This window comes from Neofelis nebulosa, chromosome 9 (genome assembly GCF_028018385.1).
Source record: "Neofelis nebulosa isolate mNeoNeb1 chromosome 9, mNeoNeb1.pri, whole genome shotgun sequence".
NCBI lineage: Eukaryota > Metazoa > Chordata > Mammalia > Carnivora > Felidae > Neofelis > Neofelis nebulosa.
In genome coordinates, this window is record NC_080790.1 from 14,937,703 (window position 1) to 14,964,045 (window position 26,343).

Here is a 26,343-nt window from a genome sequence, read left to right on the forward strand (position 1 = left end):
CTCCCACTCCCAGCTCATGCCATTCATCCCACCAAGTGGAGTCCACTTCCTCTCCTCTAAATGACAGGCTGCCCTATGACTTGCTTTGGCCCATACAATGAGGTGGAAGCCAGTTCTGGGCCAGACCTTAGGAGGCCAGGCAGCTTCATCTTGTGTCTCTTGGGGGCCAGCCTCCATGTAAAGATGCTCAGGCTGATGAGTGAATGGTGAGACACCACATGAAGGAAGAATGGCCACCTGTAAGCAACCAAGGTTCCCAGCCCAAACCACCTGGTATAGAAAGAGACCTCTTCAGCAAGCCCCACCCACACTGAAGAATCATGAGCAAACAACTGACAGGGGTTGGTTAGCCATTGCATTTTGGAGTGATTTGTTATGTAGTCATAGAAAATTGAAACAGGAAGTCTGGAGTGAGAGATGAATAAAATTTCTTCTTGTCCTCAAATCCTTTGCTTCTCCTTTCAAAACAAAATACTCATCTGAAAGCACCAAAACTAAGACATGATTAGTTGAGAGGACATTATTTCAAAACACATCCCCTTACCTTCACTGCAGAGGGGCTCTGTGGTTCTCACACCTAGCCATGATGGAATTCAAAGGCTGAGCCAGTTACCACCCAGCTTTGGCCCCTCGCGTATTAGCAGGAAAAGGAGATCAAGAGATGGGCATCCCAAGCCTCAATGCCCAGAGCCCCTGACAGGGAAAGGAAGGGAGAAATAAAACTGTTACAGAAAAATTGGGTGGATAACTGAACAAGGATTATGCTATAATAACAATGAGGATTGGATTTCATAAAATCCTCAGTTCATAAGTTCATGGCTGGAAACAAGGTCTCCTCTGGAGCACTGAGCTCAACAGTCTTGAAAAAGCTAGCAAAACGTTTACATCTCTGCTTTCTCCCCTCTGTTAGGAACCTGGTTTGCACCACCTGGTTTGCAACCACAGCCCAGGTGGTCAAGTGAAAAAACAATGTGACCCGGTGATATGGAAAAGCAGCTAGCCACAGGGTGTGCCTTAGAAATCCCTTTCAGGGGCGCCTGGGTAGCTCAGTCAGTTGAAAGTCTGACTTGGGCTAAGTCATGATCTCGCCTTTCATGGGTTTGAGCCCCACATCAGGCTCTGTGCTTACAGCTCAGAGCTGGAACTTGCTTCAGATTCTGTGTCTTCCTCTCTGACTCTCTCTCTCTCTCTCTCTTTCTCTCTCTCTCTCTCTCAAAAATAAACAAACATTAGGGGCACCTGGGTGGCTCAGTCGGTTGAGTGTCCGACTTCGGCTCAGGTCATGATCTCACAGTTTGTGGGTTCGAGCCCCGCATCAGGCTCTGTGCTGACCACTTGCTCAGAGCCTGGAGCCTGCTTCAGATTCTGTGTCTCCTTCTCTCTCTGCCCCTCCCCCGCTCACGCTTTGTCTCACTCTGTTTCTCAAAAATAAATAAATGTAAAAAAAATTTTTTTAAATAAATAAACATTAAAAAAAAAAAGAAATGCCTTCCAAAGAGGAAGAGGGCAAGCCATCCCGGGTGCCTGGAATAGAGAAGAGAAAAGGAAGAGACAGATCCCGGGGAAAAATAAAAAACAAAATGAACCTTGACAAAAAGAGGTCATAAGGGCGTTCCAGAAAACAACCCCAGCACACGTTTACGTTTAGTGATTCCAGCATTTAATGATGTCAGAGGTGTTTCACAGGTTACCTGGCAGAGGTGGAGAGCCTATGATTTGGGTAATAACAACCACATTGCTCAGGTTCTCCTCACGAAACAGAGAGAGCCTAGCCGCCAAGGAGTCCCCTGGGAGCAGCCTCTTCTCTGAGAGGCAAATGAGCACACCGTAGTCACTCTGACCCGCAACTGAGCCCTTGATCTCCATGTGTGATGTGGGCCCCCATTCTTGCTTCCAGATAAACTTGTAGAGCAGGACAAAGGCATAGAACTGAGAACCCACCAGAAGACTCAGGCACCAGCCAGATTTTGTTTGCTGTAAGACCTGGGACAAATCCTTTCCCCTCTCTGGGTCTCTATTCCCTCCTCTGTAAGATGAGATCGTTGGACAGAATGATGTCTTAAGAACCTTTTTAACTCCTTAGTTCTATTTTTTAAAAATCATTTCATACATTTCTGTTTCTAAAAACTAACTCAAAGTTGCCTGCAGTAACTTTCTATTCACTCCCCGCTGGGGTATATCATTTCATGCTGTTCCCCTTATTGTGAAAATTCTAACAGCACAAGAGTACAAAATGCCTGTCCTCAAAGGCAGGGCTGTGGTGGTCTGAACAGAGAAGCTAGGAGTTCACAGAGGGCTTCGTCTGATGACTGGATGCTTTATTAGTCATTTTTTGTTAAAGCTTTTTGGTCAGACATTGTGGTCAGAACACTTTCTGTTTGGGGCCTGGGAGGTATTTCTTATTGAGATGCTCTTTGTGGCAGAAAAGAGGAATAATTCAATGTTTTAAGTGTCCTAAGAACACTTGAAAAGAAGGAACTTTATCTGTAAGGACAGAAAGGAGATCGATAATGAAGAAATTCAACTTTGTTATTTGCCCCAGACCTCTTGGTTCTTATCATGCTCTCCTCTCAGGATTTTATTATTACTTACCTCAACTATTACATATTGATAGTGCTCTGTTGACATCTAGCATAATTGTACTGTTGATTTTTCCTCCGATTTCTAAGTTTTAGCAGTACCTATGTGAATGCTATGTATTCATAACACAAATTTTCATCATGAATTGACTCTTAGACCAACATAGAATGACGTTGTGGGGGCCCCCAAATGCTTTTGGTCTTAACTTCTCCTTTACATCAGTGCAGCCACCTGATTTCTGATTTCCCTCACACATTATTGCTCATAATTTTATTTTTAATCCTTTCGTGTTATTTTCCTTGACTGGTCTCTTATCAACATTCAATTTAACTTAAACCAATCTAATTGGGGCCTTTCCCCTTGTCATATAAATGGGTTATATTTGTTCTTGTTTCTGTCATCTTATTTTATACTTTTATTCCCCATTTTCTTGCCATCTCTGTCAGCCAGGGAGCTTCTTCTATTATTTATTTATTTTCATCCTTGCTACATCTTTACCGTTTTCTCTTTCAGAATTTCTTACTGTGCATAGTTTGGTTTCCAAGGTCTATTTCTGATATTTCTTCAGCAATCTCTCATTTTCTTCTTAATTTTTCCTTAGTGCTCCACAAGACTTTTTCAAGCTCTTGTCTCCTCATTAATTATTTTCTAGGGTATCAAGTCAGCCATTCACTGTTGCAAAAATAATTTTAAAATTTTTTAATAAAGTACTTCATCCAGATGAGGTTAAGTAGCACCCTCCTTGATTTTCACCTTTCTTAAATGAGGTAGTGCATGTCCCCTGCTCTGCTTTGAGTTTAAGAACTCTCATCAAGTACTTTCTCAAATGTTCTTGTTTTCTTATGGTGAAGTTATTCCAGAGCAAGCAGTTGTGCTTTGTCAGGGTCTCTGGCAGCCACCTCCTGACGTGCAGAAAGCTCTCAAATGTCTGCAGTGTTGCCCTGTCTGGTCACCCCACAGAAGGAAATCTCCCCTCTTTTCTTTGCAGCCGGTGCTCACTTCTCCACTTCTCCACAAAGCCCACGCAGGGTCTCCTCCTACCTCCTCCTTAGTCAAGACTTCATGGTTGAAAGCGGGAAGTGGCCAAAAATATGAGTCACACTGGAATGAGGAGGGTCGTGGGTAATGAGGCTACAATGGAGGCTTCAGCGGTAATGAAGCTCTAGAATCTTAGGGCTCTCTCAGGACCACAGTCTAGTCCCTTATTCACAGTGTAGCAAGACAGTCAAAAGTCAGATTGCTTGGGTTCGGATTATGTTTTCCCACATGTTAGTGCTGTGACCTTCTCTCTCCTCTGTTTCTCCATGTATAAAATAACCAGAAAACCAGTACCTCCCTCATAACATTACTGCCTGGATTAAATGAAACTATGTAAGCATATTACAGTAACTAGCATATAATTAGTGTGATAATGCCACCTAACATTGTCTCACAGTCAGGTAGGATTGAAGTTGGGATATGTGCGAACCTGGTCTGTACTTTCCTGGTGGAAACTTTAATAGAAAAAACTCCATACAGATTAAAGTAACCAAAACAGGGGAGGAAAAAAAACAACTCAACAATGGATTACCAATTCATAGAACTAGCATCCTGAGCTCCTGAGCATATGGAGTTAGGAAGCAGAAAGAGTCATCCTTGAGTGGCAACTGGGAACTTCATCTCAGCACAGAGGGGAAAGCCAGGATCCCCTGGCCAGGTGTCTTATAGGTATGACCACTTCCCCCAGTAACTAAGCCAGCTCAGTGCCTCTTTCTCTTGTTTATGGGAAACCAACACTCCCTCTCCAAGGAGGGCCTCACTGCCAATGTCCTCATTTACCTGGAATATTTCCTGTCTTAATCAAGACTCTTCAGTTGGAAGTAACAATAATCAAAATCACACTCTATCAAGGGGATAGTAAACAGCAGAGAGGATGGGCTAGACTGGGAGCTCCATCAACAACTAGACCTGGGGGCTCAACATCCTGAGAACTTCTTCAGAATCTCTACCTTCACGTCCCCTTGTGGACATTTTTTCTCTTACACAAGCTCCCCCATGTGCCAGGGTCATAGTTGTGGAGAGTTCCAAGATTCTCTATTTTGTAACCTAAGAGAGGCAGCTCCTGTTAAAAACAAATTATCTGAGTTACCTGGCTTGAGTTACCTATTCATCCCTGAACCAATCACTATAGCCGGGGTAATGGGGAGCTATTTGTCATCCTCATCAGAACTACGTTTAATATAAGGAAGAAGCTGTTCCCACAAAGAAGAAGATGCTGTTTTGAGAATATAAACACTAAATGACAACAATACCTCCCTCAAATAACATCTCAGTTGGCAAATCAACAGTGCTGACATTCAAACCATCCAACTAGTAATACAGATTGGGCAATCATGACGGCCCCTGAAGCCAAATTCTGGAGATGTCCCTATGGTGCCAAGCACTCTCCTGTTATTTGCTGGATTGTGGGGAGACTGAAGTGTTGGCAGAGGAGGGAACCATCTGATCTCAAGAACGGCATGAGAGCACTCAAAATGCTCCAGGAAGTGGCCATCTACCAATCAATATAAATGTACTTCAACATTTTCACAACTATTTGGTCACTCCACCATATACTGGCTACATTTGGTTCCATGGACATTGCCTCTAACAAATCCCCCAAGTGTCTAGACATGTGAATGACACCCTTCTCTGTTCACCCATGTCGATAAAGATTTCTTTTCCCTTTTTGGCATATTCTGTTGATTGCTTCATGGTGAATTTGACAGGGAATAGTTCAACATCGGTTCTCATGTTAACAGCTTGCCTAGAAATCTCTGGAATTTTTAAGATAACGTTTTTCACTAAAAACCAAAGCTCAAGGATGCCTGGAAACTCAGGAAACTGGTCTGGTCCCTGCAGCTGAATGTACCTCTACTCCCAGAATGCTCAGGGCCACCAAGAAGAATTCTGAATTAAACATTTGAAAGCAAGTGGTCTTTGCATCACGATCCAAACAAGTGAGTCCCAAGTATCTGCTGGCTCTAAAAGCTAGTAAAAACACAGATATGCGTCTTCTAAGGTTTTGTTGTGCTTGTCATTATTATTTCATTATTTTGTTGAAAATTTACCAAAACTAAAAACCAGAACTGAATATTCCTCACAGCCCACTAATTGTTCTACAGAAAACCTTTCTGTTCCTTCCTAATCTCAATTGGACTCAGCCCAACTGGACTAAAGTCGTGAGCTTTATCAAGCTGATTACACCCTCCCGCCACACACATGCGTTCCCTCCTCATTCCCCAAATGACCACATACTTTAAAGAAAAAAGGCCACAACTGATATCTCTAAGATATTTCAACTTGTTTAAAAAATATAATATGCTTCCCTGAGGTCATTATTTTTCTGTTTCTCTGCCTCTTTCAGAGCTATCAGAATTCTCTGAATTTTTCCCCATAAAGACACCTTGCTTTTTCACTGTTATAGACTGCAAGTTAGTCATTTTTTTAAATAATAAAAGGTATTCTTTGTTAACATAACATTGAGGTGCCTGTAAGTTACTTCAGGCATATGTGGAATTCTTATTTAAAAATAGAGAAATCCCAAATGCTTTAGGAAGCCTGTGGACTAAAGTGGAAAAGAATACCACATCTTCTGAGAAAACATCACCCACTTCTTGCAATGTCCATGATGTACTGGCCATCCTTTGTTAATGATGGCTGCTAGGCCCTCACCAAGTCCATCTTTCCTGGAGCCATCAAATGACCAGGTTCAAGGTTTCTCCTTCATAAACCTCACGTAAAATTCCAGAGAGCATCTTCCAGGGATTTGGAAGACAGATGCATACACCAGAAGCCAGTCCTGGAACGCCTAATGGGATCAGCTTCCCACAAAAGTATCCAGAGAGCTCTAGGTATTACTCATGTAATTCATAGGGTATTTGGATCTCTTTAATAGTCTGGTCCCTATTCCTCCCCAGTCCTATCTCATATTACAACACTCCATGTACCCTGGACCTTGAACACAACAATGCTTTTCTATTCTACACACGCCAACACACAAAATGTTTCTTCTCGTGCTCCTGTATCATCTGAAATCCTCCCCTTCTGCTTTACCTATCAAGACACTAACATACAATCTGTTTAGCAAATAATACAGAGCTGGGCAAATCATAGGTATTCAATGATTGGCACCTTCTCTCTCTTCCTCCTCCTCTTTCTCCTCTTCTCCCTCTCCTCCTCCTCCCCCTCCCCCTCCTTCTCCTCCCACTCTTTTTCCTCCCCCCTCCTCCTTCTCCTTCCTCCTCTACCTCTTCTTCTTCTTCTTCTCCTTCTCCCTCTCTTTCCCATTCCTGTCCCCCTCCCCCTCCTCCTCCCCTTCCCCTCCACCCCCTCCCTCCTCCTCCTCCTCCTCCTCCTCCTCTTCCTTCTCCTTCCCCTTTCCCCTTTTGCTTCATCACCATCATCATCACCACCACAACCACCCACTACCACGCTCACAATTATCCTCAAAGTTGTAGTTCAAATGCAACATTTTCTGAGAAAATTTCCTGATCCTCTAGTCAGAATTAATTGAACCACCTCCTCATATTCAATGCTTATTAATCTCAGCTCATCACAGATTTCATGTTACTTTGCATTATAGTTAGTTTATTGTTATCATTGCTGTTGTTATTTTTATATATAAGCTCACACACTGGTGTCTACTTTCCTTGAAAATAGAAATCATGTCTGACTTTTTAGAATACTGATACACATCCTGATCATGCTTTATGCTTTCCCTTAATAGGTACTTGGTAAACATTAGTTGAATTGGATTGGCTGTCGGTAAAAGTTTCTTTATTTTGTTGATGTTTCTTTTTTTTTTTTTTTTTTGCTGGATAATGAATTTTATTTTTTTTATTTTTTAATAGAATTTATTGCCAAGTTGGTTTCCATACAACACCCAATGCTCATCCCAACAAGTGCCCTTCTCCCTGCCCATCGCCACTTTCCCCTCTCCCCCACCCCCCATCTACCCTCAGTTTGTTCTCAGTCCTTAAGAGTCCCTTATGGTTTGCCTCCCTCCCTCTCTGTAACTTTTTTTTTTCAATACTTGATCTGGGTTCTTCATTTTACTGGACTGCATCTCATATTCTGTAACTTCTTCTGCAAAGTTAGACATGCTTATCTTTTCAAATATTTACTTCAGAAATTAATTGTGGGATGAGTACATTAATGTTCTTAATAGTGCTATTTGGCTCCTCTGGAATGAGCTTCATGCTGTTCAAATGTGTTTCCCTTTGGGTCCACATAGTAAAAGACTAGGTTGCTATTGATATTTTCACAGGATATCCTCTGACCCCTAAATTAATTTAAGTGTACTGTAGGAAGGCAGGGAAACATTTGTTTGGGTTTTAAATCCCAAAACCTGACCCCCTAACTCTCAACCCCAAACTACACAGGAAATTTCTAACAGTAAATCAGGAGCCAAACGTGCATTTATGACAGAGTCAAAGAAAAGGAAAGCTAAGACTGAGAATGACCAATAGGATCATTGCTACTGTAATTTAAAGATAATCCGCAGCATAGCAGAAATCTATTCATTGGCTGCATCGTGTAATGATGTAATTCTTTACAAGAAAACACAGTTGTCCCGTCTTTATCCCCACTCACCTCAGCAAGGGCACCTCCCTGGAGCTGGAGGCACAGAGGATATACAGACCACATGTGCCGCTTCCTAACCACAGGATTCATTACCCAAGATCTAGACCTAATTTCTTCACTTCTATATAATCTCTTCCTCTATCCAGTCCCCACATTCAGATCTTACCTCTGTGCAGGTGACTCTCAATTTTGTAATTTAAATCCAGCTTCATTAACCTCAAGACCAGATACCAATTCAACATCTCCAGGTGCATAATCCACAAGAATTCACAATCGAATGTCTAAAACCATTGTCCAAAACTCTAGTCCTCCCACACCAGACCAACCCTATTAACATCATGCCACATCTTCCAGGCTGGAAGTCTCAGAGAATACTTTTGAGATCTTGATTCTTCTTCTCATCTGATTAACTGTCATAGTTTGTAATTCTTGGACCACACTCCTCACTCACACTATGCAGCAGTGCTTGAACTCCTCAATTACCACATGTGGCTGCTCTTAAAACATAGCTCTGGTCATGTTATTCCCCTGCTCAAAAACATTCTATGGCTCCTCACTACCCCCTCAGTATATCATCCAAAGCTGACCAAATCATCCTCATTTCCCATTGTTACTATGCACACTAACCATAGATGTCTTACATACGTTCTCTATGAGGCAGAGTTTCTGTTGCTTCATTCATATCCCCCTCATAGCCTTACTCTGTGCTTAGCATACAGTAGATATCATTAAATATTTATAAATTAAATCTCATAAGCCTATCTTGATTCCAGAGCCCTAGGTCTGGACCCACTCAAATGAAACCCTCCTTTCTTGATGTACCATTTTGTACCTGATCTAAATTCCCCTAATCGGAATCTCTGATAATTTGCGCAGAAGCCAGGCTAGATTTTATCTTTGCCATAGCTACTTGAAAAGTAAATTAATAATGTAAAGCAACTAGCATGGCATATGTTCTACCTACTTAAAAAATTTTTTAAAGCATTGAGAATGACTTTTTTATACTCACCTAGTATCCTTTATATATATATATATAAATATACATATATATATATATACTTTTATTATACATACCTAACCCTGAATGCATCTTAACTTTATTAAAATACACTTCTCATTAAATATTTTATAATCAGACCAATCCTACCCACTGACTCAAATCAGTAAGGCTATACTGTGTATAATGATTACTCAACTCTTCCTCTTCCTTTGACCTCCTACTTTTCAGTGATCAATGCAAAGTGGGCTTCCTCTGAATGACATCAAAATCAACTATGATTTGGGGCGCCTGGGTGGCGCAGTCGGTTAAGCGTCCGACTTCAGCCAGGTCACGATCTCGCGGTCCGTGAGTTCGAGCCCCGCGTCAGGCTCTGGGCCGATGGCTCGGAGCCTGGAGCCTGTTTCCGATTCTGTGTCTCCCTCTCTCTCTGCCCCTCCCCCGTTCATGCTCTGTCTCTCTCTGTCCCAAAAATAAATTAAAAATGTTGAAAAAAAAATTTTTTTTAAATCAACTATGATTTTCTACTTTAAATTCATGTCAAACTATCAGCATGAGACTGAGATGTCCTCCTAGAAACAAGGGCAACAAGTTCAAGATCTTGAGTCATAATGCCTTGGAGAACTGATGCAACCTCATGGTGCCTGTGGGCTCCTTGCCTGTGTAAAGGGCGCTCTTGTGTCTAGGCTCCAGCACTGCCTGGACCTATGAACTTAGAAGCAATTCCCTTTGACCAAGCAATAACAACTAGTTAGCTGAGTTCCAAAGAGTAAGTTCTTACTCCCTGGTTATTGCCAGGTGGACATAACTGGCTCCGGAACCAGCCTCAGATCAGATTTCACCTTTTTACCCCAATCTGCTGTCCACACCTCCTCAGCTGACTGATGAGGTTCCTATTATCCCAATTGCCCCTAGCAAATGATACTCAATCATTGCTGAATCTAGCACAACATGGGAGTAATTTGGAGAATTCTAGGCTACAATGCCTACAGACATCATCGAACCGGGGGAAAATGCTGTGGTTGGATGCGTCATGTGGCATTAATTAAAAACAACCTGTATTTTTACAAATGCAGCTGTACTGCCCACTTACACTCCTCTACACTTTCCAGTTAGCAACGAAAAAAACAGTCTCCGTCCCTTTAACTTCACAGAAACCACCCGTAATTCACTCCGAAGCACAGAATTCCAGAGGATTGGCTCTTAATTAATCTGTGCAGGGGAGACATTTTCCCATGCAAGTTACCATGTGAGTGATAACCCAGTGTTGCAATATCCCACTCAATTTGCCTTAATATTCACACAAGTAAGGAATTTGAGACCTGGGGAAACCAGCAACAGCTTGGAAGACTGCCATCTACTATCAAGTTACTTTAGCCTGCAGTCTGCCCTTCAGGATATATCACATTAGGAAGGGCTTCCTTGAGAAAGGGGTGCTTCAGGACAAATTATTCTGTGTGGGCTCACGCCTACATACACAGATACTCAGACGAGACTTTGACGTGTTAATTTAACCCTCTTGGCCTCTGTTCTCTCATCTGTTCAATAGGGATAATAATCTCTAGTCTAGTAATTTTTGTAAAATAAATAGTAAACAGCAACTCAATATGCAGTACAAGGGAAGCAAGTGCAATGCCTTCTTTGCAAAAATGAGCGCCCCACTGATCACATCTATGGCCAGTCCTCAGCTCCCCATCACCTCTCCTCAGGCACAGGCATGTGACATAAAATGACAGGCAAATGTCACTAGATACTACCATTAAGAGAAGAAAAAAAAATTAAGCGATTGTTATCCATGTACCCATATTTTGAGAGAGGGAAAAATAGGGTCAGTCCATGGATAGTAAGCATATTGTGCTTTTCTAAGTCAAACCATCAAGATGGAAATGATGATCTAGCTGAACAAACACAATTCAGCACTGCATAAAAAAAGATATGTAGAGATGGTAGGACACACACACACACACACACACACTGGTAAATTGTCATTAGTAGGTAAAAATTGGTTATAGTACATATTAAGGACAGCCTTGGAAGGTAGGTAATCAGAAAATGGCAATCTGGAGGCTGGGCATGGAAGAGAATGAAGCAGCTCAAACTTGATGGTGTGTAATGGGAGTGAGAGTTTATAGGATTCGTGCAGAGATAGAGTTTCTGTTATTTCTAGTACCTTAATTATAGGGCCGCCTCTTTTGCTCACAATCAGAAGTCCTGCCCTGAATCCAGTCACTTTTGGTGGCTTGGGCATTAGTGGTTTCATGACTAAAATGATCCTTCACTGAAGAAATGAGCAAAGACAACATGACCAACAAAATTATGTCTTGGGTGAGAGTTTTGTGGATTAATAATGCATGGTATTGTTTGAAGTCAGAAAAGGTAAGAATTACAAGGGTTTTCACACAACATGTGGCTCAAATCCTTCCCCTCAGAAAGGGGAAGAGACTTGCCCAAGTTCAAATCAAGGAAAGGAGACAGCTGGTAGGAGTCTAATGAGTAAGGATGGCCTCACATCACACATGAGCACAAGGAATCACTGCCATTTTCACAAGGACTGACACTCAGAAGGCCTAATGTCATTGTTACTCCATTGAGTAACTATAATTTAATTTAAAACAAGTATTTCATTAGGAAAATTGGTAGAAAATGAAAATATTATCACTCATTTTTCTCTTCTTGGAAATTTTGGTGAATCGTGGGCAATTTCTCAAAATTTCAGCTTTTTAATTCAGTATTATATAACTTACGAAAGGCTTGGTTAGGGTGATAAGGTTTGTCCTTTATTTCTTTTGCTTTCCAAGTATTTTCCAAGTTTGTCCTACTTTTTTCTGTTCTTCTTCCTTAGCTTCCCTCTTGAAATGAGTCATCTGAAGCAAATTTGTCAAAAATGAGTGTTTGTAATCACCACTCCACATTCTTTAAACCTGTGTATAGTCAAGATTAAAATGCCGGTTTTGTCATAAATTTCTAGCAATTCTATTCACTCAGTAATTTGGCCTTTTAATTTCTATCAACATTGCCTACTTTATATCTTTAGCTATTCTACCACCTTTTCAATTGCATGTTCCTTTTATGCTTCAGAAACTCTTGTGTGACTCCTCTGCAACATTATATTGCAAACAAAACTGATGTTTTGTTTTGCTGGTCTTTTCTAAAACTTGAGGCTAGGGGAAAAGTATGAGAAGCCTCAGTAAAGACTTAGGGACAAGTTATGTCTAGCTTTTTTTTTTTTTTAATTTTTTTTTTTTCAACGTTTTAAATTTTTATTTTTGGGACAGAGAGAGACAGAGCATGAACGGGGGAGGGGCAGAGAGAGAGGGAGACATAGAATCGGAAACAGGCTCCAGGCTCCGAGCCATCAGCCCAGAGCCCGACGTGGGGCTCGAACTCACGGACCGCGAGATCGTGACCTGGCTGAAGTCGGACGCTTAACCGACTGCGCCACCCAGGCGCCCCTATGTCTAGCTTTTAAACCAGCTGTTGGTGCACCTGGGTGGCTCAGTCGTTAAGCATCTAACTTTGGCTCAGGTCATGATCTCACAGTTCATAAGCTTGAGTCCCACATCAGGTGAACTCAAGCCCCACTTCAGGAGCACGAGCCCCGCTTTAGATAAAACACAAGCCCCAAATGAGCCCCACTTCTCTCTCTCTCTGTCCCTCGCTCACTTGTGCCCTCTCAAACAAACAAACAAGCAAACAAACCAGCTGTTGGCATTAAGGGCACAAATGCAGAGGAGAGAGATATGATTGGCAAGGTGTCCTCTGAGTGAAGGGCATGCCAACAGCTGGGAATCCTAGAGATCACATCACCGCCAGCCTGAGCACAGAAATCTACATGAGACATTTGTGGAAGAGTCAGGAGTTGAATACCAAGTATATATAGTATACACTCTGAGATGGCACAGGTTAATTCCATATATGTTTAATGTAATAAAAAGGAAGGCTTTTATACAAAAACCTGCACACAGATATGTATAGCAGCTTTATTCATAATTGCCAAAACTTGGAGGAATCCAAGATGTCCTTCAGTAGGGGAGTAGATAAATATTCTATGGTACAACCAGACAATGGGATACCAGTCAGCAATAAAAAGAAATGAGCTATCAAGCCATGAAAAGACGTGGAGGAAACTTAAATGGATTTACTAAGTGAAAAAAAAGCCAATATGAAAAGGCTACATAGTGTATGATTCTAACTGCATGGCATTCTGGAAAAGGCAGAAAACTATGGATAAACAGAAGGATAGATGGTTCCTAGGGGTTGGGGGAAGGATGGATGAATAGGTGGAGCATAGAGGATTTTTAGGGCAGTAAAACTACTCTGTATGATTCTATAATGATAAATATATGTCATTATACATTTGTCCAAATCCATAGAATGCACAATGCCAAGAGTGAACCTTAATGTAAAATCTTCACTTCAGGTAATAATGGCCTGTCAATGTGTTCAGGATGTCAATAATGGAGACTGTGCACGATGGGAGCATGCATGAATGGGAACTCTCTGTACCTGCCCCTCAATTTTTCTGTGAACTTAAAACTTCTCTAAAAAAATAAAGCCTAGGGGCTTTTATTTAAGTCAGTCAGTTAAGCAGATGACTCTTGATTTTGGCTTAGGTCATCATCTCACAGTTCATGAGTTCAATTTTAGTATATGTGCTGCTGAAGCAAGCACTCACACACAGTTCATGAGTTCAAGCCTGGCATTGGGCTCTGTGCTGACAGCATGGGGCCTGGTTGGGATTCTCTTTCTCTCTGCCTCTCTCTCTCTCTCTCTCTCTCTCTCTCTCTCTCTCTCTCTCTCTCTCTCTCTCTCTCCTCTCTCTCTCCTCAAAATAAATAAACTTAAAAAAATAAAGCCTATTAAAAATCCAGTTTGATTATTTTTATTATTAACAATAATAGCTAACATTGAGTGTTTAATCAGTGCCAGAGATCATTCTTAGTCCTTTATACGCATCAATTTATTTAGTCCTCAAAAGAGCCCTGGAAGGTAAGCACTACTATGACCTGCATTTCACTGAGGACGAAGCCAAAATCCAGAACAGCTTAGCGACTTGCACAAAGTCAAATGACCTAGCTTTCATATGTGAGGAGTCAGGCTCCAGATTTGTTTCTTTCATTGCTTCAAGGCTCTATGCTGAGCCCTCACATCTGAACGGCAGTTTTAATATGAAAGGGAAGGAGGGAATAATTCAAAGCCTGGATTGCAAAGAGTGTTTTCTGAGCAAAGACAGGAGACCTCCCAGTTGTAGCTGCACTTTGGCCTGAGCTGAGGAACCCTGACCCCTTACCCCACACCAGCGTGGCTACGTCTGGAGCCATGTGCAAGCATGCTGTTCGCGGGACTCTGCCACGCTGCCCGTGGTGAGCTCTAGGATGGATGGATGTGCAGGTCCTCACCCCTACAGAAGGACCTGATTGAAGAGGTGGCATGCACGGGAAGTTCACGGGGATTTCACAGCCATCTCTTCCGACTTGGGCAAAGGGCACCGATGTTTGTTTTCAAGAGAACCGAGCTGGGGGAGCAGAAGGTGTTTCCAATGAAAGCCCACCTGTATCATGTTAAGGAATGCACGGGAATCATGGCTTTGAACTTCTGCACTGATGACTGTTTCTCATGCAAGTCATAAAAAAAAAGGCTGTGAGTATCTGTAGGGTCCATAGTGGGCTGAGGATCACTGCTAACCCCCTGACCTGGTACATATGCCCCCCACGCTGGCTCTGGGCTGACCCTGCCATGCCCAGAGTCCATCATTTCAGCACAGGAGGCTGTCCTATTTCTAAAATCAAGAGCCCTGTGACTGCTTCCCCCAAAGTAATCACGCATCACACAGACCAGCTTCCTTCTCTCCCAAAACATGCCTTGGCTGCCTGCTCTCTCCTGCCTGCCTGATACACCCCTCTGACTTAGGAAGGTCATCAGGAAGGAAGCCCTTATTCTGCCTCATTTGCTCCCAGCACAGCCTCGGAATTGTAATGTCTAAGAGATACCTGGAGGAGCAGTTGTCCATGACTAGATAGAAGTCAAAGTCTTCTGGCCAGGAGCACAAGGATCTAGAAGCAACCTGAGGATCTCTGTGTTCTCCCCAGCACCCCCTGTCCTACCCCCCACCCCAGTGTGGCCCACTGGTCTACTCCCTTGAATCACATATAAGCTCCAAAGTTTTCCTAAAATGAACAAACAAGGCAAATTTACTTCACCTTAGAGTTCTTTCCCAATAATTGGTAACTCAAATAATTCATAACCTGAGCAATTGATAACCCAACTGACACTGCAGTGATATTAATTGGTGGCTTCAAACTTACGTCTTCCTCTCCTACAGGCATGTCTGGTTTAAACAGAAGACCAAAGCAGACAATATTTAACCCAACAGATGGCTTTGCTAACAGTGGTATTTTTGGTAGTTGCTTCTCAGCCTTCCGGAGCCCCAGTGGGTGCTCTTCATCACCCACAGTTGTGACTGTCGACTCAAACTGCAGTGAAGGCTAGCTCCCCTAAGAACTATAGGTTTACTTGCTACAAGTTTAAAGAGCCCTGCACCAATTCAGGGCCGTGAGAGCCACCTTATTCTCTGGGTCTCTCCTGTGTAAGTTTGCAAGTCACAGCTTGACTCCTGGGTCTTCCCAATGACAGCTCTGCTCTCCTGGAGAATTAAAAACCTAAATTTCAAAATAAAAAAAGGGGGCGGGGAGCCGCACCTGGATGGCTCAGTTTGTTGAGCATCTGATTCTTGATTTTGGCTCAGGTCATGATCTCATGGTTCGTAAGTTCAAGCCTCGCATCAGGTTCCATGCTGATGGTGCAGAGCCTGCTTGGGATTCTTTCTCCCTCTCTTTCTCTGCCCCTCTCCCACTAGCTCTCTCTCAAAAATAAGTAAACTTAAAAAAATTAAATTTCAGGTATGTCTGCACTAATGCAAAACTGTGATACTAACAAAGATGTCTGCCCCCGAAGTTCATTGTAAAGACCCAATGAAGTATGGGACAATGTTTTGTGAACTGTAAGTCCTGTACAAATATAGGCATTTCTGTTATCAGAAACCAGGATGTTAAAACACATTAAAAAGTTCATTGGAGATGTAGCTTCATGTACAAATGTTCAGTCACTATATTATTTTTATTCTTTCGGTCACCAGCACTGCATTTAAATTAATGATCAGCATTGTGTTCTGTGCCACAGGAAGAGCACAAGGCACGTGAGAGACCAGTCTGCCCCCCCTGCATGTACAGTCTTGAAGGCCAGGTCTCACATGGGAAATAACTATGTAAGCAATACAAGACAGGCATCCTCATTCCTGGTGCTTCATTTACAAAGACAGACTTGTGAACAATGCATATCCAGAAGTGTCACCCATCTGACCTCTTTACCACACAGTTGTCCAGGACCCCTTGGGCAGGGCCCCCCATCCCTGCAGTGGTCCCACTCCTCCTGCCTCCATGCCAAAGCCCCTGCCGATCCTGAGCCTGGGGTAGACATGTGGGTTTTAAATAATCCCAAAATGGGACTTGGAACACGTTTTTCCAGAGAAGCAATGAGCCCAGTGGTATTAACTGGGTCTACACCTTGCAGCCTGGTCTAGATGCCCCTTGTCTCTCATTGCACTAAGCACACACTCTTGTAACTTCCTGAGATCTGAGTCTGTATTCAGTTCATCTTGGTGCCCATAATCCCGAGCACAGGGCCTGACATGAAGTTACCCAAAGCAGATATTAGTGGGAAAAACAAATGAAGAAACAACTATATTGTGGGCTAAATGTGTTTGGGGAGGTTAGCCTAAGAACAAAACCCCTATGCTCCCCTGGGAACTACTGTTTAAAATGACACAAAAAAATGAAAATATATATGAACATTTGTGTTTGCACATAAATACAGGAGTGTGCAGAAACAGGAGTGTGCTGGGTTGTTAACACAGATGAGGGCAGGGATTGGCCAAGGGTGAGGGGCAGAGAGAAGAGAGAGAACCACACATAAAAAGAGAGAATTTAAAGAAAAAGAAACTCCAGTATTTATAATATGTATAATAGTATTTTCATATATGTGTATATACATACACATATATACACATATATGAAAATACATATATATGTATATATGCATATATATGTATATATGTATAAATACATATATATGTATATGTATGAAAATACATATATACATATGTATATACACATATATGAAAAATTAGAAAAGGGGAATGATAATTCTCTGGTACAAATCAAATAAGAAATTAAGAAATGAGAACAAACCCAAATGAGGAGATGAGGTGAACGTTCCCAAGCATGCATGCAAAGAAATGAGACCAGAGGCCAGGAACCCAAAGGATACCTTTACAGCAGCAATGTTAGAGCCCGGGTGCTCCCTAAAAGTTCTGGGGCCCCCAGACTGCTGGCTCTGTGGGCTCCAAGCTTTCCCACTAGCATTGTCCAACTCCAGCCGAGGATAGGTCCAAGTGAAATGGTTCACACAGCCTGCATCATATGAGCTGAACTAATATCAACAATTACATCAGGAAAAATGTGTTTACCTTGGTTTCCCGCCACAGAAAATGGGTCCAAAATGATGTTGAACATACGCCTTTCATTCCTGCTTCTATTAGAAGGACAAATAATTTAACAGGTGGGACTCAGAATTCCATGGTTCTTTTTTTTTTTTTTTTTCTTTTTTAACTGTGGAGTATTAAACATTCCACTTTTGGTCAATGGAATCTGGAACCCTTCTTAACAGACCCCAGCAAGCTCTATTTATTTTGCAAAAGCCCTCCTAATGCTCACATGAGCAGTGAGTTGGAAAGGCCTGGGGAGTCCAATCAGACTGTACTTTCACGTGTTATCAGTACAATATGTTGCTTCAACTGAGAAAGCAAATTCTCTGACTAACTCCTCCAAGAATTGATCCAGACAGCTAAAAGAGAGGAAATCCATTCGACTTTAACAAGGCAATTGGTCCAGACTTCATACAATATCATTTCAGTCTAGAATTTTCATCATCACTGCCAAAAACATCAAACAGAAACATTACAGGACTTTCACTTGCTTTTCACTCTCCAAAGAATAGCCATCTTGTTCCAGGCCTGAGCAGCAAGAAAGGAATTAAAGGGAGATGGGGCACAGGGTAGCCACATGGAGCATTTAACTGTTTCTCACTGTCTGATTTCTGAGCTTCAAGTCAGTTATTCACAAAAAGTTGATATTTTGAAATGAAGGACAATTAGAAGTTTCCCAACAGGTTAAATGCTCCACCTCTCAAAGACTCTCCAACCACATTCATCAGGTTATCACATTTACCTTTTCTCTTTTACTCATCTGTCCTATGTAATCATTTAATAGATTACTCAGAGGGACTGCAATGTTTATGCCGATATCAATTAAAAAGTATCCCAAAGTATCTCAGTGATTTATGCAAATTAGAGTGACTAATAAAGGTAACTCTAACTACTATAATGAACAAACCCCAAAATATATAATGTGTTCAACACAATAAGCATAAATAACCTGTTCCCCTGAAGTCCAAAACAGATTGGTGGCAGGTTGGTCCCACATGAGATTTAGGGACCCATGATCTCTATCTTTCCATCATATTCTCAGTGCTCTGCTGGGACAGTAGAGTCCTCTGTGTTCAGCCAGCAGACAGGAGATCAGAGACTGGAATAGCTAATACACTTCTTAAAAACTGCACCCCAGAATGACAATATGACTCCCACTCACAATTCATTAATCACCTAACTGCAAAGAAAGTTGAGCGAGATCACCTGCCTGTGTGTTCCAGAAAAGGAAACATATTTGATAAAAAGCTAGCCACTGTCTTCCATAGACCATACTCTAATAATCCATACTTTAGAGAACCAATTTTGTTATTACCATGGTAATTTAGAAATCACATTTTGGTTCATGGTGTGGCTATGTCTGTGTCTGTGTGTCATCCACATAACTGAACTATGATGACCTAGTTCCAGAAACATGAACAGAGTCCAACACCTGCTACTTGCCACAGATAAATACCAAGGAATCCTAAGAGGTTCCCTACTATAAAATTGAAGTCCAAATTGATTCAGATATACTTAGGACAGTCCAAACTTTGAGGAAGAATTTCAGGGCTGATACAAAAACTTGACAAGCACTCTGCCTTCACTGTAGACATTGGCCAGACTGGATGCTCATGTGCTCCAGGCCTGCTGTTCAGACTCCCGGAGGCTTTGTGTGGACAAGGACATTACCTGCTGTGTTCCAGCTTGTTACAGGTCACAAAGCATATTCATAATTCTCCTTTGATCATCAACAAAATTTTGTGAAATAGAGCAGAGATTATGGTCTTATTTTTAAAAATTCTCAAGGTGGAGGTGCACCTAGGTGGCTCAGTGGGTTAAGCAACCAACTATTGATTTCAGCTCAGGTCATGATCTCATGGTTCATGAGATCAAGCCCAACCAGCATCAGGCTCTGTGTTGACATCATCCGGAAGGCTGCTTGGGATTCTCTCTCTCCCTCTCTCTATCCCTCCCCTGCACATGCTCTCTTTCCCTCTCTCTCTCTCCCTCTCAAAAATAAATAAATAAACTTAAAAAAAATTCTCAAGGTGGAAACTGAAAGCCTAGCAAGCTCAAGGTAAGTAGAGGTGACACTTAACTCAAAACTCACACCAGCACCCCCTAGCTCCCCAGAAAGACTATGACTGAAGTAATTTCAACAACTACAGTTGGCTTCTTCTTTCCACACAGATTACTTTCTCCAGATCATTCCTAGTACTTTTATTTAGCAAAAGAAAAATCTAACACACATTGTCTCTTGATCATGATGGAATTCTGCCAGATAAAAGTCCTAAACCTTAACACTTTGTTACCCAGGGAATGATTTGTGGACCAGTAGCACTGGAAGCCCCTGGGAGTTTGCTAGAAATGTAGATTATCAGGCCCATCCCCTGACCCACTGAATCAGATTCTCTGTTTAAACAAGATACCCAAGTGATAGTAAAGCATGTTAGTATCTAGGATACTGCTTAACAGGTTAACTTGAATGGTTAGTAAGAGGGAAAAAAAGACATAATATAAAAAGAGTGCCTACAAATCAATAAGAAAAAAACAGATAGAAATCAACAAATTTAAGAACAGTTTATTCACAGAAGAAATGTAAATAGAAAATAAATATAAACATAAAATGTTCATCCTCTCCAGTAATTTGGGAAATGCAAACTAAAGCAACAACATCTTACCTCTTTTCACCTATCAAACTGGCAAATCTTATAAAGTCTGAACATTCCAAATAGAAAATACTTTAGAAAGAGGGCATTTTCTTCTAAGTGGGAGCTTAAATTGTTATAATCTTTTTTTAATTTCAAAAATTTTGATCAAACAATTCTATTTCTAGGAATCTATAATCTATAAAAAATACCTTTCAAAATGTCAAAGATAAGCAGAAAAGGATCTTCATTACTCCATTTAAATTGAGAAATGTGTAGGGATTCTAAATGTCCATCTAGAAGGAAATAGTTCAATAAGTTACTGGTATCCAAGCTTATATTCAATAAGGTATACAATAATTTAAAAAGAGGTCAGTGTCATGAAAAAAAAAAAAAGATTCCATGACATTACTGAATACCTAAACCAGCTGCAGAATAGTATGTGCAACATGATCTCATTCTTATATTTGAAAACTAGATAGGACAGAGGTGTATATATTTGTTAAAATTCACAAAACACTAAACAAAATTGGTGCATTCTATTTTACGGAAATTATACTTCAGTAAATGTTATCAAAAGGAAAACATGTATACATGTATATATGTTAGTGGATGTTACCTATGTATTTTTGGGCCTATAAATGGTCGGTAAGGAAATACAACAAGCCTTTAAAAGTGGCAGAAGCCTAGGAGAGAAGAATGTGAATGGGAACTTTCTACAGTATTAGTATTTTTCCAAACAGCATGGACACCTCTTGTATTTTAAAATGTGTAAGTCAAGAATATAAATGAAATAAATGGAGTCATTTGCGGTGAGTCTGAATCAACATGGAAAGCCAACTCCAGTGTGACCTCATTAATTGCTTCCATTGGCTGAGTTTAGTCATTGGTATCTAGTGTGAGATTCCACACTCAGAAGGGGTATCAACATCACACACACCATTGCCAGACTGCCTCTATATAAACTTACCTATTTATTACTTTATACATAACTACTGGGCATCTTTAAATATGCAGCTAAAAATTTTATGGAAATTTGATACAAAAAATAAGACATAGTTCCAGCTCCCAACCTTATCACTCTTCTACTGAAAAAGCTTAACACATTTTGTACCAGGTTATGGAATGAGTCTAAATTTGTTAATCCACTTTTAAAGACTCCTCTTTCTGCCTCACTCAACGAGCATTATCATTGTTTTCCTCTATGTCCTGTCCACTCTGGTCAGACCTTTATAAATGTGCTATAAATGTCCAGACTTTGCTTGTTACTATCTCTCTCACCCGGAACTCCTGTCTCCCACATTATTGTATGCTTTCATCCACCCAACAAGACCCATCTCTGTCTTTTCCAGGAAATTCTTGCTTAGTCCAGAAACCCTCAATCACCTCCCCTGCCCCACATCCTGCCTTGTTTGTTGCATGAGTCTTGTCTCTGTAAGGAGAAAGGGGGTTATCCCTTATCCCTCCCATCATCTTGTACAATGTCAAGTACATAGGAATAATTAACTGACAAACATCAATGGTATATACTATCAACATATAATATCGATATATCAATATATCAGTGATATATACAACTATCAGTGACATATTATTTTATAATTGTTTAAATATCAGACAAAGGAGAGAAAATGAATAGGAAATAGTGCTTTTTCTGTTTAAAAAAATTACTTATTTTTGAGAGATGGAGAGAGAGAGAGAGCATGAGTGGGGAGGAACAGAGAGAGAGGGAAACACAGAATCTGAAGCAGGCTCCAGTCTCCAGTGCTGAGAGCTCAGAACCTGACACAGCGCTTGAACCCATGAACCTTGAGATCATAACCTGAGCCGAAGTCAGATGCTTAACTGACTAAGCCACCCGGGTACCCCAAAATAAGTGCTTTTTCAAAGCCTGATGAAATAGGTATTTTCCCCCATTCTGTAGATGGATAAACTGAGGCTTAGTGAGATTAGGTAATTTGGTCAGGCTTATACAGCTCATAAAGAATAGGACCAGCCCTCAAACTTATTTCTGAATGCCTCTAAAGCCCACATCTTTTCTCTGTGCCATGCTGCCTTCCTAACTTGTCACTTAGGTGATCTCACTGAATTCTCACATTGCTGTCTCAAGAAATAATTGTTGATTGATTGATGACATGTTCAGTAGCAATGTGGTCTGGTTCAAGGGTTTCCCACAGCTGAATCTGATGAAAAGCCCCTGCTGTGCTCAGAGATATTTAACCTGCTTCAAACTCTGGCTCTCCCTCAATATCACCAGTCTCAATCTCAAGACCTGCGCAATACATAGCATGAAGTTTTATATACTCCCAGTGCTAAAAACTAGTCTGAGATGACAGAGTTTAAACTCAAGGCCGGGTGTCTGGGTCACAGGTTCAATGCCAGGGAGTCTACCAACACTCCGCTTCCCAAGGTTGTCTCTGGTAGTCACTGGGCCATGTGTGGGTCAGGCTGTCTCAGACCAGCTGCTTTGACTTTACCTCCTGAGAAGTGGACTGTTGGCACATCAACGTAGAACACTGGTCCCTGGAGATAGCATAAGGCAAGCACTGAATACTCCAGAGTCAACGAACCGGGTTCCAGGTGCAGTTCTCCATTAACTAGCAGTGTGCTTTCGGGAAAATTCGCAACATTTCTGAGCCTGTTCACTCAGATATACTATGGGATTAATAGCACTTCTCCTGCCTACCTTCAGGAGGTTAAGAGAATCAGAGAGATGCTATTTATGGAAAGACTGTATAACCACAAATCTCCATCTGTCTACTATATGGTAGAGTCACTGTCATTAGAGGAGGTGGCATGCAGCCACGGACAAAGCACTGGGAAAAAATCAGGAGACCTGGGATCCACTCCTGGCTGAGCTGCCAAATCTCTTCATGTCTTAGCAGCCAAGATGCTCTGGACTCACAGATCCTGTGGGTCAGAAAGACAGATTTCCGAGAGGGTTTCATTCAGAAATAACATATTCTTACTGGCAGAATGCTCCAGAGGAGAAGCTTAAGAGTCTGGGATGTATGTGGAAAAGCCATGATTTCTCCAGCTAATTTCAGCTGCAGCATCCTGGAATTCTGGGACTCCAGACATAATACTGACTGACTCATTCAGTCTTGGTGTTTGAAGCATATCTTTTGCATCGTGTTTTATTATTTTCAATTCTGTTGTTATTTTTAACCATCTTGACTTAAGTGCCTTTTAATCCTATAAGCCACCTCGAATCCTTTTTTGAACCATGTCATCTATAAAACATATCAATTAACATGCAACTTGCTTTGATCTTAGTAAGTCATAGAATTTCAGAGCTGGAAAAGAACTCAGAAATCAAATTCAGCCTCAAATGTTATAAATGGTAAGACAGAGACCCAGAGAGAGAGAAAGAGAGTGATTGAGAGAGGGAGGGAGAAGGCATGCCCAAAGTCACACATCTAGTTGGAGGAAGAGCCAGAAAATGACCTCAGGGTTCGCAGTCCACTGATGTCCATATCATTTTATAATATGGGCCTGAGTCTCAGTTTCTCCAGCAATAAAATGGAAATAATAATATTGTGGTCTTGCAACACTGTACAAGAAAAAACTTGTATAATTATTACACATATGGTTTTCAAAACTTTAATAATAACTAATGTTCTTCCTTGTATAAACATTGTGTAAGAAAAAAACTTTCTATAATTATTACATACGGTTTTCAAAACTCTAATAACTAAATAATGTTCTTCCTAAAAACTCATGGAAAGATTCTTGGAAACCTAAGAACACTGAGTAAGCTTCACTTGTGCCACTCACCAGAACACTTTGAACTGGGCTGTTCAGACACGCAATTTGTACACTGCATTAAGCTGGCCAGTTTAGGGGCCGGTGAAAGCCTGTATAGACCAGCTGCAGACTGGCTTTGAAGCTACACCCTTTTAGGTGCAGACTACTGTGACACAGAGAATCTCTGCCACAGATAACTCAAACCCTCTCTCTGAGGGTTTCTGAAGTGGGCAGAAATATTGGCAGCCATGAATAGGAGGGTCCTCAGTAAACAAACTAGACCTCAGAGATGTAACAGTGGAAATACTACAAAAGAGAGGCACTGTGGCTCCCTGATCAAGAACTTGGGCAGAGCAGACAGAACACTGAGATGTGAACTCTAACATGGCCACTTCCTAACTCTGTGATCATGACCTCATCTCTAAACTCAGAGAAAAAGTAGTATGTCCCTCATTGGATGTTCCCAAAAAGCAAATTAGTTAATAATGCAAATTGCTTAAAACAAGGACTAGTGCATGGTAAATACCCACTAATTATTAGCTCTTATTCTGTTACTGCAGGCAAAAAATGCTGGCATGGCAGCAGAGTTTATAAATCCTGCCCCAGCCTAACTCACTAGACATGACTCTCAGGCTCTCCTGTCCCAACCTCTTCACACAGTTTCAGAACTTAAAAGTGGTCGGTTTTCCAGCACCATTTCCTAAACTATAGGACAGACACTTTCTGTTCTTCTTGAGTATTCACAGAGCAGGGCACAGGCAGAGGAAAGCCTCAAAGACTGTGAGGACAGCCCAGGTAACCATTCATGGTCCCTCATCTTGCCCCTCAGGACTCATGGCTTCCCACGGTTGCTGGCCGCTGGGTGGCTGGTCCCTGTCCTTTTCCTTCACCTTGTCCCTGCTCTGAACATAAACTCTCTTTGTTAAACCTCTACTGGGACTGATCCACAAGCCATCAGCTATTTGGTCAGGCTGAGGTAGAGTCAATACTAGGCTCTGCTAGCTGCCTTTAAGAGTCATTAGAGCCACAGAAAATGCTTCTCTAGCATTTGAGTAAAACTCAGTGGAAAAACTAAGATATGGTTGTTACAAAAGGCAGGTACAGTGTGATTCTGGTGCTCTCAACAAGAGGATGTGCAACCAACTCTAAGAGTTGTAAGGATGCCAAATGCTTCCTCTCATAACCTATTACTACTAGGCAATTTAGGAGGAGCCAGAGAACATAAATGAACTTGTACGTTCTTTAGTAAATCTCTTCTCAAAGGAAACATTTAGAGACAGTAGCAGCTACGGGGAATGATTGCAGAAATGTGATTGGGAAGCCAAATTAACTTGACACATCATGGTATTTTACAGTGTGACAGAGTAACCAAATGGGGTGTCAAACCTTGGAGTCTACAAGGGGCTCAAAGCAGACATCTCTCCTACCACCAAGATCATGAAGACTTCTGGGCCTGTGACAGGAACATGGAGCGATGTATCCCTTCTTTTTACTCTTGAGGGTCTCTGAGTCGACCACTGTCTCTTTCTGCCTCCCTTCTCTGCAGAAACAAGAAGAGGCATGGAAATTCATTTCCTCATTCTCAGATGCATGGGAAGCATGTTCACTTTCCCAACCTGAGAAGACTTTACAGCAAAGAAGGTGAACTCTTCCTTTCTCTTCCTCAGTAGACTCAGGGGTGTTGACCACATCTCTTAGGGCATCTCTTAGAATCTGTGCTATAGGCTGTGAATAATTTGGTCTTCATACGAGTAAACCACTTGCTGTTTATTCATCCACTGAACAGATATTTATTGCTCCTACTTTATAGCAACTATATGCATAAACCCTAAGGATACAGTCATTAAGAAGACATTTAATTTACACCAAAAGTTAAATTTTAAGGTACATAAATAATTTCAGCTGGTGAGAACTGCTCTGAAGAAAAGCAATCAGAGGAATGGGCCTAAGGTTAAGAACAGCCCTACCTCAGAAAGCCAGTCATGAGTGATGCCACCGAGAAGAAACCTGTCACCTCCACAGTGTGGTGCCTCTGCCCTCAATGAGAATCTGGTCGGCACCCTGCCCTGTCACCCAGCCCCTGCCTCGGACACACCACACACAGGTCACACCAAGTCATGCAGCAGTATGAGCCCATGGGTTGCCTCCACGCTTCTATACCTGTGTTCAGGGTCACCTCTCTAGACTTCCCTTCGCAAGCCCACCCACGACTCCCTGGCCTTCCATTCTCAGGTCAAACATCT

The 26,343-nt window shown here is 41.6% G+C and overlaps 1 long non-coding RNA gene across 1 annotated transcript in view; it reads right to left on the minus strand.

Moving 5' to 3' along the window:
- Positions 1–22,398: 22,398 nt before the first annotated feature.
- Positions 22,399–26,343, minus strand: part of LOC131484413 (uncharacterized) — a 66,631-nt gene continuing 62,686 nt past the window's right edge. Inside the window, exon 3 of the long non-coding RNA XR_009248233.1 lies at positions 22,399–22,876. This is a non-coding gene — a long non-coding RNA (uncharacterized LOC131484413). The remainder of the gene's footprint in view (positions 22,877–26,343) is intronic.